Consider the following 17,559-nt stretch of genomic DNA (forward strand, 5'->3'; position numbering starts at 1 on the left):
AAAGCCTACTACCAATTAAGCATATTAGGTGATGTGCATCTCTGTAATGAGAAGGGGTGTGGTCTAATGACATCAACACCCTATATCAGGTGTGCATAATTATTAGGCAACTTCCTTTCCTTTGGCAAAATGGGTCAAAAGAAGGACTTGACAGGCTCAGAAAAGTCAAAAATAGTGAGATATCTTGCAGAGGGATGCAGCACTCTTAAAATTGCAAAGCTTCGGAAGCGTGATCATCGAACAATCAAGCGTTTCATTCAAAATAGTCAACAGGGTCGCAAGAAGCGTGTGGAAAAACCAAGGTGCAAAATAACTGCCCATGAACTGAGAAAAGTCAAGCGTGCAGCTGCCAAGATGCCACTTGCCACCAGTTTGGCCATATTTCAGAGCTTCAACATCACTGGAGTGCCCAAAAGCACAAGGTGTGCAATACTCAGAGACATGGCCAAGGTAAGAAAGGCTGAAAGACGACCACCACTGAACAAGACACACAGGCTGAAACGTCAAGACTGGGCCAAGAAATATCTCAAGACTGATTTTTCTAAGGTTTTATGGACTGATGAAATGAGAGTGAGTCTTGATGGGCCATATGGATGGGCCCGTGGCTGGATTGGTAAAGGGCAGAGAGCTCCAGTCCGACTCAGACGCCAGCAAGGTGGAGGTGGAGTACTGGTTTGGGCTGGTATCATCAAAGATGAGCTTGTGGGGCCTTTTCGGGTTGAGGATGGAGTCAAGCTCAACTCCCAGTCCTACTGCCAGTTTCTGGAAGACACCTTCTTCAAGCAGTGGTACAGGAAGAAGTCTGCATCCTTCAAGAAAAACATGATTTTCATGCAGGACAATGCTCCATCACACGCGTCCAAGTACTCCACAGCGTGGCTGGCAAGAAAGGGTATAATAGAAGAAAATCTAATGACATGGCCTCCTTGTTCACCTGATCTGAACCCCATTGAGAACCTGTGGTCCATCATCAAATGTGAGATTTACAAGGAGGGAAAACAGTACACCTCTCTGAACAGTGTCTGGGAGGCTGTGGTTGCTGCTGCACGCAATGTTGATGGTGAACAGATCAAAACACTGACAGAATCCATGGATGGCAGGCTTTTGAGTGTCCTTGCAAAGAAAGGTGGCTATATTGGTCACTGATTTGTTTTTGTTTTGTTTTTGAATGTCAGAAATGTATATTTGTGAATGTTGAGATGTTATATTGGTTTCACTGGTAAAAATAAATAATTGAAATGGGTATATATTTGTTTTTTGTTAAGTTGCCTAATAATTATGCACAGTAATAGTCACCTGCACACACAGATATCCCCCTAAAATAGCTAAAACTAAAAACAAACTAAAAACTACTTCCAAAAATATTCAGTTTTGATATTAATGAGTTTTTTGGGTTCATTGAGAACATGGTTGTTGTTTAATAATAAAATTTATCCTCAAAAATACAACTTGCCTAATAATTCTGCACTCCCTGTAAGGGTGTTTAAGCTAAGGGGGCTGAGGTGGTTAAAGACAAACCACACTGTAGGATGTTTTTTTTTTTTTTGGTGGCAAATGCACACACACACACACCCTGAGGTCATGTGATCCTTGTGCTTATTCGTTCCTGTATTCTGATCCAAAAATCATCAGATGACATTTTGAGAAATTAGCCCGAAATGAATCACTAAAAATTAGGATTATGATTTAACCCAAAAGTTTGGAAAATTCAGGTTGAATTAGATTCATGTGCAATCGATTCCTTCATCTCTTGTCCTTGGGTGCCTTGAAAAGCGTTGTCCTTCTTGAGACTGTTACTTTATGTCCTAATAAATATACCTATGTTCGTTGTATGTAAACGCAATGTGATTACATCCTAAGCAGGGTTGGATCATCTGGTGGGCCTAATCTCTACACCCCTAATAAAACAGGGCCCCTAAGGTCCTATATACACATGGTGGACCCTCAGAATTATTTCCTCTGGGGAGCCCAAGTAAACTTAGTCCGACGGTGATTCTAAGAATATATTTTAGTTGGCTTTTTTTTTGGTTGAAATTGCACTTTTTTCGAGTGCTTTAGAGAGCAAGTCCTCTGCAGATGGTGGATTTTGCAGTCCTTCTCCCTCTCTTGATGTACACAGACCTTAAAATTGGTTATGTTCAAGGCATTGAAATAAAGGACCGATCCTTTACTATATCTTTATTTGCAGATGATGTCCTTTTGACATTAACGAATCCAATCGTCTCGCTCCCTAATCTACACGCCACTATTGCTGACTACAGTAGGCTTTCAGGTTATAAAATAAATAACACAAAAACTGAAGAATTACCATTGAATATTCCCCCGTGAACACTGACAGCCCACAAGCACTCTTTTAAATACTCCTGGCAAAACCGCTCTATAAAATACTTAGGGGTTCATATCACCCCCACCTAACCCTGCTTTATCCGGAGCAAATTCTCCCCCCCCCCCCCCCCCCCCCCCCGGTAATAGCTAACATCAATACGCTTCTCAATAAGTGGAGACCCCTACATATATCTTTACTGGGTCGTATAGCAGCAATCAAGATGTCGGTCTTGCCTAAATTGCTTTACTTATTTGAGACGCTCCCAGTTAGAGTGATGGCAGGGACTTTCCGCCAAATCCAATCTGCCTTTCTTACGTTTGTATGGAATAATAAGCGACATCGTATTGCTAAGACGGTCTTGACTTCTAAGAAAACTCAAGAGAGGCTCTGGCTGGCCCCGGTTCATATGGGAGCTATGATTTGGGGTCGCCCAGCTGACATTGCGACTCAAAATCTACTAGGCCCTATGACTTTCACTAGAAGCCTATGGCTAACTTGCAGGATTAAATTTAGCCTCTCTACCTTACATTCTTTTTATTTACTCCATATCTAGGCAATAGTAGTGAATTAAACATGGCTGGCCCCTGGATTAAAAGAGGACTTTTTCGTTTCCATGATTTACGCAACCCTTTAACAAACCGTCTCCTGTCCTTTGTAGAATTGCAAAGTAAATATGATCTACCCTCTTCCTCTACATATCATTATCAACAGATAGCCCATTATTGCCGCTCGTCTACTGTTTCTGAATCAATACCCCCCCTCACCTTATTTGAAAAAAATTGTATCCGAGGCCCGTCGGTTAGAGGTCTCATTTCAGATATATATGACTTACTTACCTACCAGACTTATCTGATAGGAGAAAAGCATCTATATATGTTGAAATGGAAAAGTGGTTAGGTAGGGAAATCCCGCTGGATCTTTGGAGTGTGGTGTGGTCACGGGCTTTCACTAGTTCATACTGCATAACTTATAAAGAAACCCAACTAAAATTGTTGATGCACTGGTACCATACCCCAGAAGTACTACACGCTTTAAACAGAAACATCCCTAGTACTTGCTGGAGATGCTCAGCAGGTGGCGCATCAATCTATCATATATTTTGGATGTGTCCCCTAGTGGTGCCTTTTTGGGGTATGGTGGCTTCTGTGGTGCAGGAAGTTATGGGATGTTCAGTGTGGTTGGATCCACTTACATACCTGTTAAATGTCCCACCTAGGGGGATGAGAGGTCACGTCTCCAGGCTGCTCCTGCGTCTTCTCACTGCGGAAAAATGTTTAATAGCCCTCTTTTGGAAAAGAACTACCCCCCCATCTAAGGCAAATTATTATTCCCGCATTCAGGAGATACGTTCATTGGAATACTATACAGCCTTGGCACGGGGGAAGGTAGACAAATTTTTGCAGATCTGGTCCCTTTGGGATCTCCATCATGCTGATTTTTACCTATAGTCCGATAGAGAGAACTATTAGGTACTTATCCCTTTCCCCTCCATTTTTTCTTTTCTTTCCCCTATTTTTTCTTTTTCTTCTTTCTTCATGAGAAGTGTGTTTACTTTATTAATTTATTTTGTAAGTCCATGATATATTATCCTATATTTTGGCTGTTACACTATGTAATGATATATGTGCAGAATTTAGCTGTAAACTGTACTACATTGACATAAAAATTGTTTAATAAACACAAAGTTGAACAAAAAAAAATTGGTTATGTTCTCCGCATCTACTACACTGCGTGCAGAATTATTAGGCAAATGAGTATTTTGACCACATCATCCTCTTTATGCATGTTGTCTTACTCCAAGCTGTATAGGCTCGAAAGCCTACTACCAATTAAGCATATTAGGTGATGTGCATCTCTGTAATGAGAAGGGGTGTGGTCTAATGACATCAACACCCTATATTAGGTGTGCATAATTATTAGGCAACTTCCTTTCCTTTGGCAAAATGGGTCAAAAGAAGGACTTGACAGGCTCAGAAAAGTCAAAAATAGTGAGATATCTTGCAGAGGGATGCAGCACTCTTAAAATTGCAAAGCTTCTGAAGCATGATCATCGAACAATCAAGCGTTTCATTCAAAATAGTCAACAGGGTCGCAAGAAGCGTGTGGAAAAACCAAGGCGCAAAATAACTGCCCATGAACTGAGAAAAGTCAAGCGTGCAGCTGCCAAGATGCCACTTGCCACCAGTTTGGCCATATTTCAGAGCTGCAACATCACTGGAGTGCCCAAAAGCACAAGGTGTGCAATACTCAGAGACATGGCCAAGGTAAGAAAGGCTGAAAGACGACCACCACTGAACAAGACACACAAGCTGAAACGTCAAGACTGGGCCAAGAAATATCTCAAGACTGATTTTTCTAAGGTTTTATGGACTGATGAAATGAGAGTGAGTCTTGATGGGCCAGATGGATGGGCCCGTGGCTGGATTGGTAAAGGGCAGAGAGCTCCAGTCCGACTCAGACGCCAGCAAGGTGGAGGTGGAGTACTGGTTTGGGCTGGTATCATCAAAGATGAGCTTGTGGGGCCTTTTCGGGTTGAGGATGGAGTCAAGCTCAACTCCCAGTCCTACTGCCAGTTTCTGGAAGACACCTTCTTCAAGCAGTGGTACAGGAAGAAGTCTGCATCCTTCAAGAAAAACATGATTTTCATGCAGGACAATGCTCCATCACACGCGTCCAAGTACTCCACAGCGTGGCTGGAAAGAAAGGGTATGAAAGAAGAAAATCTAATGACATTGCCTCCTTGTTCACCTGATCTGAACCCCATTGAGAACCTGTGGTCCATCATCAAATGTGAGATTTACAAGGAGGGAAAACAGTACACCTCTCTGAACAGTGTCTGGGAGGCTGTGGTTGCTGCTGCACGCAATGTTGATGGTGAACAGATCAAAACACTGACAGAATCCATGGATGGCAGGCTTTTGAGTGTCCTTGCAAAGAAAGGTGGCTATATTGGTCACTGATTTGTTTTTGTTTTGTTTTTGAATGTCAGAAATGTATATTTGTGAATGTTGAGATGTTATATTGGTTTCACTGGTAAAAATAAATAATTTAAATGGGTATATATTTGTTTTTTGTTAAGTTGCCTAATAATTATGCACAGTAATAGTCACCTGCACACACAGATATCCCCCTAAAATAGCTAAAACTAAAAACAAACTAAAAACTAATTCCAAAAATATTCAGCTTTGATATTAATGAGTTTTTTGGGTTCATTGAGAACATGGTTGTTGTTCAATAATAAAATAATCCTCAAAAATACAACTTGCCTAATAATTCTGCACTCCCTGTATATACTCACGAGTATAAATATAGTTAGCAGGGTGACCAAGGCAGAGATTCATGAGCTAGTTATTTCAGATCACTCACCTATATCCATTTCTTTGCAGAATGCCCATCCAAGGGGCTCAGACTATCTATGGCGTTTTCCTTCCTTCCTGGTCAAAGATGACAATTTCAAGGAAATACTACAAGGTTGGTGGTGGGAGTTTCAAGTTGATAATCCCCCGGGTGCATCTAATGTTTCGACTCATTGGGAAATGGCAAAATCCGTGTTGTGGAGAAGAATAATAGGTTATATCAGTAACTTGCGCAAAACGGTCTCCCAACAATACTTAGCAGTCAGCGCAACACTGAGAAAAGTGTACACCAAATTCTTACAGACCGCAGCCATTAGTGATAGGGAAACCTGGCTTAAAGGGGTTGTCCGGGTTCAGAGCTGAACCCGGACATACCCCTATTTTCACCCAGGCAGCCCTCCTGACTTGAACATCAGGGCAGTTCATGCTCTGATGCTCTCCTTTGCCCTGCGCTAAATCGCGCAGGCAAAGGCATTTTTTGGAGATCCGGTAAAATGGCTAGGGCAGCGCTAAAGCCCGCCCATCAGAGCCGGTGACGTCACCGAACACACTGCCGGGCCCTTGTCCTGCTCGATTTAGCGCAGGGCAAGGGAGCGCATCAGAGCATGAACTGCTCCGGTGCTAGCCTCAGGGGGGCAGTCTGGGTGAAACAGCTCTGAACCCGGACAACCCCTTTAAGGCTAGGAGTGATTATGAGTGGTGGGCAGATAGAAAGGAAGCTATGTACAGAACGTCATTCCAGATGGATCTTGTCACGAGGGTGTCAAGAGCCACGTCTGACTCCGTTATACCCGGGGTCAGGAAGTCGCAGCGGGTGGCTGCGCGCTCTATGTCTAAAGATAGTGCTGTTTCTTAATGGTAGCTTTCTGGGTTTGCCTTGCAATCCTTTTTGGCTCACTCAGGGATCCGTAGCTTCTTCTCCTCAGCTGTTTCTTGTCCAGCAATCCCAACCTCCTTATATTCCCCTCTCCCACTTCTCTGGTTGCCAGATATAGAGCTTCCTGCCTGGACTTCTATACTAACCCACTGGAGCTTTGTAGCTGTGATTCCTGGTTGTTGTTCTAGAGCATTACCCTCCGGATCCCTGTTGGGCTTTTGTTGTCTGCTGTTGTCGCCCACCTGGGATTATATGTTTTGTCTGTGTTGTCTGTCCTCTCCTTGGTGTTTTCCTTTAGTGTTAATGGTGCGGACTAGTGTTCTCACCGCCCTATTCACTACGTAGGGCTCATCTCAGGGAAAGCCAGGGTTTAGGCACGTGATCGGCGTACGGGTGAGGAACCCGTCTAGGGACGTCAGGGCAGTCAGGTGCCAGCCTCAAGGTGAGTTAGGGGTCACCACCTTTCCCTCTCCCTTGGACAGGGCCTTCCCATTTCCCTCCCTTTGCGTCACGTATGTGATCGGCACGCCGGTCATGATATTATATCTGGCCCTTATTTTGTGTAGGTAGAAAGAAAAAGAAAAAAAAAAGAAAAAATTTTCTTTCTGCCTATTTAGAATCCAGTATGGATCCTATTGCTGCTTTGACAAAGCAACTTCAAGGCCTGTCTTTGGAGGTGGCAGGATTGAGGGCGTCGCTCCTCCAGCAACAGCAGCAATTGCTACAGACCGCAAGCCCAGCGGTTGCTATGGGTAACCAGGTTGCTGCGGAACCCAAGGTTGTTCTTCCTGACAGATTTTATGGGGAAGGGACAAATTTGTGACGTTCCGTGAGGCCTGTAAGTTATATTTTAAGCTGCGCCCTTACTCCTCTGGTAATGAAGAACAGCGGGTGGGGATTGTTACTTCCCTGCTTCAGGGGGACCCGCAATCCTGGGCGTTCTCTTTACCCACTCATTCCTAGGCTCTCCCGTCAGTGGATTAATTTTTTGGGGCCTTGGGTCTCATATATGATGACCCTGACCGAGTTGCCCTGGCTGAGTCGAAATTACGGAGACTCCTACAGGGAGAGCGGCCAGCAGAGGAGTATTGCTCAGAGTTTCGTAGGTGGGCTACGGATGCCCAGTGGAACGACCCGGCTCTCAGGAGTCAGTTCTGCTCTGGGTTATCCGAAAGGGTTAAGGATGCGCTTGCTCTGTATGAGACCCCCTTTTCCCTTGATGCTGTTATGTCCCTTTCTATCAGAATAGATAGACGTCTTAGGGACAGATTGAAAAATCCGGAGCAATTGGTAACCCCTCCCAAGCAGCAGTTAGTCTGTACGGACCTAGAAGAGCCTATGCAGCTAGGAGGAACTACTCGTCAGGTCCGTCCTCCTGAGGCTCGCTGTAGGCGTGGGGTTTGTTTTTTCTGTGGGGGGAGGGGTCATTTCATTAATGTCTGTCCTTCCTTTCTCAAAAATAAAAGACCGTCGGAACTGCTAACCCCAGGCTGTGTGGAGGATGTCAGCCGGGGGGTATACGTTTCCTCCATACGAACATCTCAATTTGTGTTGCCAGCGGTTGTTGCTTTTGGTGTTAAGACGGAGACTATTTCTTTCTTTCTAGACAGTGGAGCAGGGGTAAATTTGATAGATGCCCATTTTGCCCGCACTATGGGTTTGTCTCTCTGTACGCTACAGAGACCTATTCCCATATTCACTATTGATTCTGCTCCTCTGTCTCAGAGAAACCTCACTCACAGTGTCCATAACTTACACCTTCTGGTAGGGGACCACCATAACGAGTGTCTATCATGTTATGTTCTGGAGGGTCTTCCCACTCCTGTGGTATTGGGTCTTCCCTGGTTGGTAGCGCACAATCCAGTGGTGGATTGGCAGGCCAGGGAGATATTGGAGTGGAGTGAGCATTGCAGAGAAAATTGCTTAAATAGCAATTGCTTAGTCGCCTCCATAGCTACTCTACCTACATTTGTTTCGGACTTTGAGGACGTTTTTTCTGAAAAGGGTTGTCAGAAGTTACCACCTCACCGTCCTTATGATTGCCCGGTTAACCTGATTCCCGGTGCAAAATTACCCAAGACCAGGTTATATAATCTTTCGGGTCCCGAGAGACAAGCCATGAAAGATTATATCTCCGAGAGTCTGGCTAAGGGACACATCAGACCCTCTTCATAACCCATGGCTGCAGGGTTTTTCTTTGTTAAAAAGAAAGATGGGGGCCTGCGTCCTTGCTTAGATTTCCGCGAACTAAACCGGATAACCATCTGAGACCCATACCCTCTTCCTCTCATTCCTGACCTGTTTAATCACATTGCGGGTGCTAGGTGGTTCTCCAAACTTGATCTTAGGGGGGCCTACAATCTGATTCGTATCAAGGAAGGGGATGAGTGGAAGACAGCTTTTAACACCCCTGAGGGGCATTCTGAAAATCTAGTCATGCCTTTCGGTCTGACCAATGCTCCTGCTGTCTTCCAACATTTCGTTAATGACATTTTTAGTCATCTTATCGGCAGGTTTGTGGTAATATACCTAGATGATATTTTAATTTATTCGTCTGATCTGAAAACACATGAGGTACATGTCAGGCAGGTACTGCAGGTCCTACGGACGAATAAATTATATGCGAAAATTGAAAAGTGTGTCTTCGCCGTTCAGGAAATACAGTTCCTGGGATATCTGTTATCTGCTTCAGGTTTCCGTATGGATCCTAGGAAGGTCCAGGCAATTTTAGATTGGGATCTTCCCGAGAACCTTAAAGCACTGCAACGGTTCTTGGGTTTCGCAAATTTCTATAGAAAGTTCATTAAAAATTATTCAGTGATTGTCAAACCCCTTACTGACATGACTAGGAAGGGGACTGATTTTTCTAAATGGTCTGACGCCGCTAAAACTGCATTTTCCTCTCTAAAAGAGAGGTTTACCTCGGCACCTGTACTAATCCAACCTGATGTCTCCCAGCCTTTTATTGTTGAAGTAGATGTGTTGAAGTAGATGCGTCAGAGGTGGGAGTGGGGGCTGTACTGTCTCAGGGTCCGTCTCCTGGCAAATGGCATCCTTGCGTTTTCTTTTCTAAAAAACTATCTGCAGCGGAGAAGAACTATGATATTGGCAATAGGGAACTATTAGCTATTAAACTAGCGTTTGAAGAATGGCGTCACTTTTTAGAGGGGGCAATCCACCCCGTCACGGTGATTACGGACAACAAAAACCTTCTGTACCTCGAATCAGCTAAGCGTCTCACCCCTAGACAAACTAGGTGGTCGCTATTTTTTACCAGGTTTAACTTTTTCATCACCTATCGTCCTGGGGCAAAAAATACCAAGGCAGATGCATTATCTCGTAGTTTCCCTGGAGGGGGTAATGTGGGTGATCCGGTACCCATTTTAGGAGTGGTTGTCTCTGCTGTACACTCTGTTCTGGAGGGGAAGGTGTTAGAGGCCCAGGGGGACGCCCCGGTCTCTTGCCCCTCAGAGAAATTGTTTGTACCGTTAAACCTGCGTCTCGAATTATTAAAGGAACATCATAATTCGGCACTTGCTGGGCACCCGGGTAGTAAAGCAACCTTGGAGCTATTGTCTCGTCGTTTTTGGTGGCCAAGGTTGCGTCAGGATGTAATGGATTTTGTGTCTACTTGTTCTACTTGTGCACGCGCGAAAGTCTCTCATACACGTCCTGCAGCGTCTTTATTGCCACTTGTCATTCCCAATAGGCCATGGACACATCTGTCAATGGATTTCATCACTGACTTACCTTTGTCTGCGGGTAAAACAGTTATCTTGGTAGTAGTAGACAGGTTTAGCAAAATGGTACACTTCATTGTGTTACCCGCACTACCTAATGCTAAGACTCTTGCTCAGGTATTCATCAGTGAAATCGTGAAGCTTCATGGGGTCCCTTCCGATGTTGTTTCGGATAGGGGAACCCAGTTTATTTCTAAGTTTTGGAAAGCTTTTTGTTTCCGTTTGGGGGTACACTTGTCCTTTTCCTCAGCTTTCCATCCTCAGTCGAATGGACAGACTGAGCGTACCAACCAAAACCTTGAGACATATCTAAGATGTTTTGTGTCTGAAAACCAAGAGGTGTGGTCATCATATTTACCGTTAGCCGAGTTTGCTATAAATAATCGCCGTCAGGAATCCACTGGCAAGTCACCATTTCTTGGTGCATATGGTTTTCATCCCCAATTCTGTACTTTCAAAGAGGGGGGGTCTTCTGGGGTTCCCGAAGAGGAACGGTTTTCGTCATCTCTTTCATCTGTATGGCAGAAGGTGCAAGCTAACTTGAAAAATATGGGAGGTAAATATAAATGCATGGCTGATAAGAAACGGTTGCCAGGTCCGGACCTAGGAGTGAATGACTATGTGTGGTTATCTACTAGGAATATTAAGTTAAAGTTTCCTCTTGGAAACTGGGTCCTAGGTTCATTGGTCCTTACAAGATAGTAGCCATCATTTACCCCGTGGCTTTTCGCCTGGAGCTACCTCAAACTTTTAAAATCCATAACGTCTTCCATAAGTCGTTACTCAAAAAGTATGTTTCACCTCTAGAACCGTCACCGCTGCCACCCCCTCCTGTTGTTGTGGATGGTAATCTAGAGTTTCAAATATCCAAAATTGTTGATTCTCATCGGGTCCGCCGCTCTCTTCAATATCTGGTGCATTGGAGGGGTTACGGTCCCGAGGAAAGAATGTGGGTTCCAGCGTCTGAGGTAAACGCCGACAGGTTAGTTCGGGCTTTTCATGCCTCTCATCCTGAGAGACCTAGTCCTGAGTGTCCGGAGGCCCCTCGTGGAAAGGGGGGTACTGTCACGAGGGTGTCAAGAGCCACGTCTGACTCCGTTATACCCGGGGTCAGGAAGTCGCAGCGGGTGGCTGCGAGCTCTATGTCTAAAGATAGTGCTGTTTCTTAATGGTAGCTTTCTGGGTTTGCCTTGCAATCCTTTTTGGCTCACTCAGGGATCCGTAGCTTCTTCTCCTCAGCTGTTTCTTGTCCAGCAATCCCAACCTCCTTATATTCCCCTCTCCCACTTCTCTGGTTGCCAGATATAGAGCTTCCTGCCTGGACTTCTATACTGACCCACTGGAGCTGTGTAGCTGTGATTCCTGGTTGTTGTTCCAGAGCATTACCCTCCGGATCCCTGTTGGGCTTTTGTTGTCTTCTGTTGTCGCCCACCTGGGATTATATGTTTTGTCTGTATTGTCTGTCCTCTCCTTGGTGTTTTCCTTTAGTGTTAGTGGTGCGGACTAGTGTTCCCACCGACCTATTCACTATGTAGGGCTCATCTCAGGGAAAGCCAGGGTTTAGGCACGTGATCGGCATACGGGTGAGGAACCCGTCTAGGGACGTCAGGGCAGTCAGGTGCCAGCCTCAAGGTGAGTTAGGGGTCACCACCTTTCCCTCTCCCTTGGACAGGGCCTTCCCATTTCCCTCCCTTTGCGTCACGTATGTGATCGGCACACCGGTCATGATAGATCTCTTCCGTTTTGGAAACAAATCTGGGGGCATGCTAACAAATTTAGCTAAAAGGTAGACGGACCCCCACAACCATCACGTCATTGAAGGATGACGAAGGAGTCACTCACACAAATCCCAAGATAATAAACAAACTCCTGGGGGAGTACTATGCTAAGTTGTACAAAGACACGCCAGGCAATAGGGAGGGAGGAACTGGGTTTCTATCGTCTATTAAGTTACCAACTTTGAACAAACTTCAGCAAGAAAGCCTGAGTTCAAAAATCACGGAGGAGGAGATTTTAAATACAATCAAATCGCTTTATAACAACAAGGCTCCTGGCCCAGATGGGTTTACGGGAGAGTTTTATAAAGTTTTGCAAGCCCAGATAACTCCCACCCTGGGCAATTACTATTAACAATCTTTTACAGACAGGCTGTTTTCCCAACCATACAAATGTAGCCTACATAAAGTTGATACTAAAACTAAATAAGGATCCGCAGGATCCTAGTTCTTACCGCCTAATTTCATTGATTAACCAGGATCTGAAGATCATGACAAAGATTTCGGCCGACAGATTGGGAACATGGATGCCATCACTGGTGGGACCTTCACAGGTGGAGTTCATAAAAGGTAGATCGGAGGTGGCCAACATCCGAAAGGTGCTGGCTACCCTGGACTGGGTCCGGCAACACCGTCAGCCAGAAACAGCCTCCATAATGCTGGCTTTGGACGTGGAAAAATCTTTTGATAAAGTGGAGTGGGACTGGCTGGGGGCAGTGCTCGACAGATTCCAGATCTTTGGTGACATCTGTACCTTTATGACTGGTCTCTATACAGACACGAGGGCCGGAGTACACACAGATGGGTTTTTGTCTCCTATCTTCCCCCTCCAAAAAGGAACCAGGCAGGGCTGTCCTTTATCTCCACTGCTGTTTGACCTAGCTCTTGAACCCCTTGCCAGACTCTTAGAAGATTCAAATATATATTCAGGCATTAAGGTGGGCAAGAGATAGGTCAAAATGGCATTATATGTGGACGATCTGTTAATATTTATGTCCAACCCCCAGCAACACCTATGTCCTTTGATGGACCAACTAAATTGCTTCAGCTCCCTTTCAGGCTATCACATAAATTCATTTCTAGGCAGATGTCACCTGATCAAAATGATGAGCTTTTCCAAACTATTATACCCTCTTCAAACTCTTCCGATCTTGCTAAAACACACAGATGTTAACACTGTCAACAAGGCCTTTACTGCGTTTGTATGGTCGGGTAAACGCCCCCGGACATCACTACAAAAATGTATGCTATGGAAGCTGGAGGGCGGAGTAAAATTTCCAAATATACGGGGATATAACATCACATGCCTCATGAGATATATAATGGATTGGATACACGACACAGATCACAAACAGAGAGATTCTCTAACAGAGACCTAGAACAAAACTTGGTGGATCCTTGGGGCCTGGTGCCTTGTCTACATTCTAACCTGGCTGCTCCCCCTCCAGAGGTAAAAAAATTCAGTGCTATTAAGAGACACAGTAGTGGCTTGGAAAATTATTAGGAAAACATTTGGACTTCCTCACTCCAAGTCCAAACGGATGCCGTTATGGAATCGCCCAGAGTTTCCTCAAGAAATACATGAAAGGTTTTCTAGGGACTGGAAATCCAGGGGCATAGCAAGGGCGGAGCATCTGATGCACATGGGGGAGAAACGGTGGTTGTCGCCCAGGGAATTGAAGGAAAGACACCAACTTCCAGACTCTCATTTTTTGCATATTATGCAGGTGATGGAATTCTGCAAACATGAGGTTCGGGATCTGTCCAAGGAAGCAACCACAAACACCTTTGATGACATAGTAGGTAGCTCTCCACGAATTGTGTCGCTCTTAGGTCTCTACAGAGCCTTGTCTGGGAATTTCACGAAAGCGATACCAGCCAAACGTTTCTGCAAATGGGAACAAACCACAATGGATGATGAGATCAGGGAATTTTTTTTAGAAGGATGAGCAAAGGTCCGCTCCTGTGTTATAAATGCGAGATGGCAAGAATCTTATTTTAAAATGATGCATAACGCCATGTATGGATTTAACTTCCCAGTCTTTTGCCCCAAATGCAAAACAGAGGCCACAGATTTGTGGCATGGCATATGGTCATGTCCCCAGGTTACGAAATTTTGGGAAAACCTGATATTGTATATCAATACGCACTGGTTGATAATTCTCTTCCCATGGAACCTCAAACACTCTTGTTTCACTATATTCGTCTACTAACTCACCAATCCATTCGGTTTTGCTGGTGCCTAAGAGAGTCTTATTACAGCATTGGCTCTCTGATCATATGCCAGATAACTCAGCAGTGGTCTCGCAATTTAAGATAATGTTGAGATATGAACGGATTGAGGCGGAGAGGCATAAAGAAAGTTCTGCTAAGAATTTTTTCTAAAAATTTAAAACCTACCTTATTACGCATTTTAGCTCCTCTGAAATATCGAAGATAGTCAAACCATTTCAATATACCTCCTGGTACCTGTTTCTTCTCTAAAAGGAACTCTAGGCGCTCTTCAAGTGTAGTATACCCCTTGCCCCCTTCCTCCACCTTTCCCTCACTCTTCCCTTTTCCTTTTATAAAGGTTTCTCATATATCACAATATTGTGTTTGACTGCCACGCTGATTGTTGGAAGAGATACTCAAAAGGATGTAATGATTTGGACATCTTTATTTATGGCATGTCTTTCATACTGTAGCAACATTTCTGTCTTTGTCTAAATCTGAAATGTTCAAATAAAAACAATTTGAAAAAAGAAAAAGAAAAAAAATTGGTTATGTTCTCTTTACCCAGTGTACCTAAAAAATAAAAATGAGAAAATACAAAATGGGTACAGAGTCAGACGACACAAGGAGGCAGATGATTGGAAGAGGACTACTAAGGCTACTTTCACACTAGCGTCTTTTGTGAATCCGTTATGGATCTGCAAAAACGCTTCCGTTACAATAATACAACCACATGCATTCGTCATGAACTGATCTGGTTGTATTATGTCTTATATAGCCACGACGGATCCGTTTTCTATTGTGCCAGATTGTGTCAGAGAAAACGGATCTGTCCCCATTGAGTTACATTGTGCGCCAGGACGGATCCATTTGACTCCGCTTCGTCAGGCAAAATGTCCGCCTCCAGAGCGGAATGGTGACTGATCGGAGGCAAACTGATGCATTCTGAGCGGATCCTTTTCCATTTAGAATGCATTAGGGCAAAACTGATTCGTTTTGGACCGCTTGTGAGAGCCCTGAACTGATCTGACAAACGGAAAGCCAAAACGCTAGTGTGAAATATATCGCGTTTATACAGCCTTTGTATTGTTCTGATGTAATATCACCTTGAACATTATACAGTATGGTTCTACCTTGATATGGAATATGGTGGCCCCTCAATAATAATTATGAGGGAGATCCACCACATAAAGGTGGAGATTTTTCTGTGATTTCCAGCAGTTTCCGAACACCTTCTGTTCACCTTGACTCGTGGTTTAGCAGGGCATCATCGTGAGTCAGGTTCACACCATTTATTTCCAGAACTGTTATTTCACTCCGTGCAGGAGCCAAACATTATCTCGCAAAAGAACACAAAAGACTAAATTACACCAAAGTCTGAAATCCCGTCCCATCTGGTGGACACTTAGTAACTACATTTTTAAATCTGTTGCCGCATGCATCTTTAATGAGACGTATTATTTTGAAGGAAATCTTCATGAAGTATTTAGAGGCAGCAGGATTTTACTGCAAGATTGAGATTTATTAACAGCTGGGAAAAACAGTGCCGACACACGGAAGAGAAGACACTTGTCAGTCAAGTAACAGATACAACATGTTTTGGGAAAACCAAAAATAATTCCGCATGAGGTTTTTGTAGTGAAATAAATTCATCATGGCGTGGTTGTTTCAGAGAAATTCTGTATAAACCAGGAGTTTTCCTTTACACCAGTTTTGATAAATCTCCCCCAATGAGATTGATCATTATATGGGGAGGCATGATCACAACATACAGTATGTATAACAAGCATATGCCAAACGTGCGTCCTTTTCTCCGGTGACAGATCCCCTTAGCAAAAGGATGGATCACTTTCTTCCATTGATCAAGCCGTTTTGCTAAAATCTTGTATTGAACATCTCTAGCACACGCCAATGAGTCCTGATAATCATAAGTTCCCTGCTCTATCTGCCCACCTGCCACTGAATGCAGTAGGAAAAATATCCTGTCAATCACCAGCAGGGGGTGGGGAGAGTCGGGAGCTCCTGAATATGAGGACTCATCAGCATGCTCTGGAGCTTATAGGACTTAGGGCAGCACAACATTGGTGACAGCTTCCTTTTACAGAGGCTGTCCGGTTTGATGATATTGAAGAGCTATCCTCAGGATAGGTTATCAATATCAGATTGGTGAGGGTCCTACACCCCCATCAATCAACTGTTTGAAAGGGGCCACGGCGCTCGTGCAAGCTCTGCATCCTCTTCAGTGTACATTGTACAGCCAGTGCACTGTAAGTAGTTCTACTAGAGTGATGAAGGCTCCAGAGTCCATGTGGTTCCCCATTCACCTGAACCGGAACTATGTGATTTTTTTGTTCTCTTTTCAGCGTCAGTCCAGTGGATTTGCATCACCACATACTTAGAGTCTCCAATGCTCTCTAGTCCATTGGGTATCCCACTGGCATACTCTACTATTAAACTCATCCTCCACTGGCTGCACATCCCTTCCTGACTGAAGCAATAGGGTGTGCCACTCTCACTCTTGTGGTAGGTGGCACCAGGGGTGGCCTCCTAGCCTTTGGACAAACTGCTAGCAGATGCCCTAGGGAGCCACATTTGTAGCAGTTTTGTGAGCCAGCAGGAGCCATAGCAGATAGTTTACTGGAAACCTGTAAATTTAGGTGGACACGCCCTGGGTGGTACAGTTATTTACCGTGGATGGCGTTATGGTGGTTGCTGCAGGGCTTCTCCGAGTTGTGGACCGACTTTCCACATATTTATCGGCAAGGCCTCCAGTGTTTGGGGTTCCCGATCCATGACCCACTCCTTAACTCCTGCTGGGCACCTTTCCAAGAACTGCTCCTTCAGAAATAGCAGGCGGAGGTCCTCAAAAGTCTCTGCCCCACATCCATGGGTCCAATAGTCCAGGGCATGGGACAACTTGTTGCCAAATTCCAAATAGGTGTCATGGGTCGCTTTTAGTAGGTTACGGAAGCTCTGTCTATAATATTCAGTGATTGCATAATGTGCTAACAGTGCCCCCTTAACCTCGGCAAAGTCCAAACGATGTTCCTCTGAGATTGTCATGATAGCGGCTCGTGAGTGAAACCTGAACCAGCCAAGATGGAAACCATTATCAATAGGCCGGTACCGAAAACACACAAGCAGGTGTTAGGCTACTTTCACACTGGCGTTTTGGCTTTCCGTTTGTGAGATCCGTTCAGGGCTCTCACAAGCGGTCCAAAACGGATCAGTTTTGCCCTAATTCATTCTGAATGGAAAAGGATCCGCTCAG

Source organism: Bufo bufo, chromosome 5 (assembly GCF_905171765.1).
Source record: "Bufo bufo chromosome 5, aBufBuf1.1, whole genome shotgun sequence".
In the NCBI taxonomy this organism is placed as follows: Eukaryota; Metazoa; Chordata; class Amphibia; order Anura; family Bufonidae; genus Bufo; species Bufo bufo.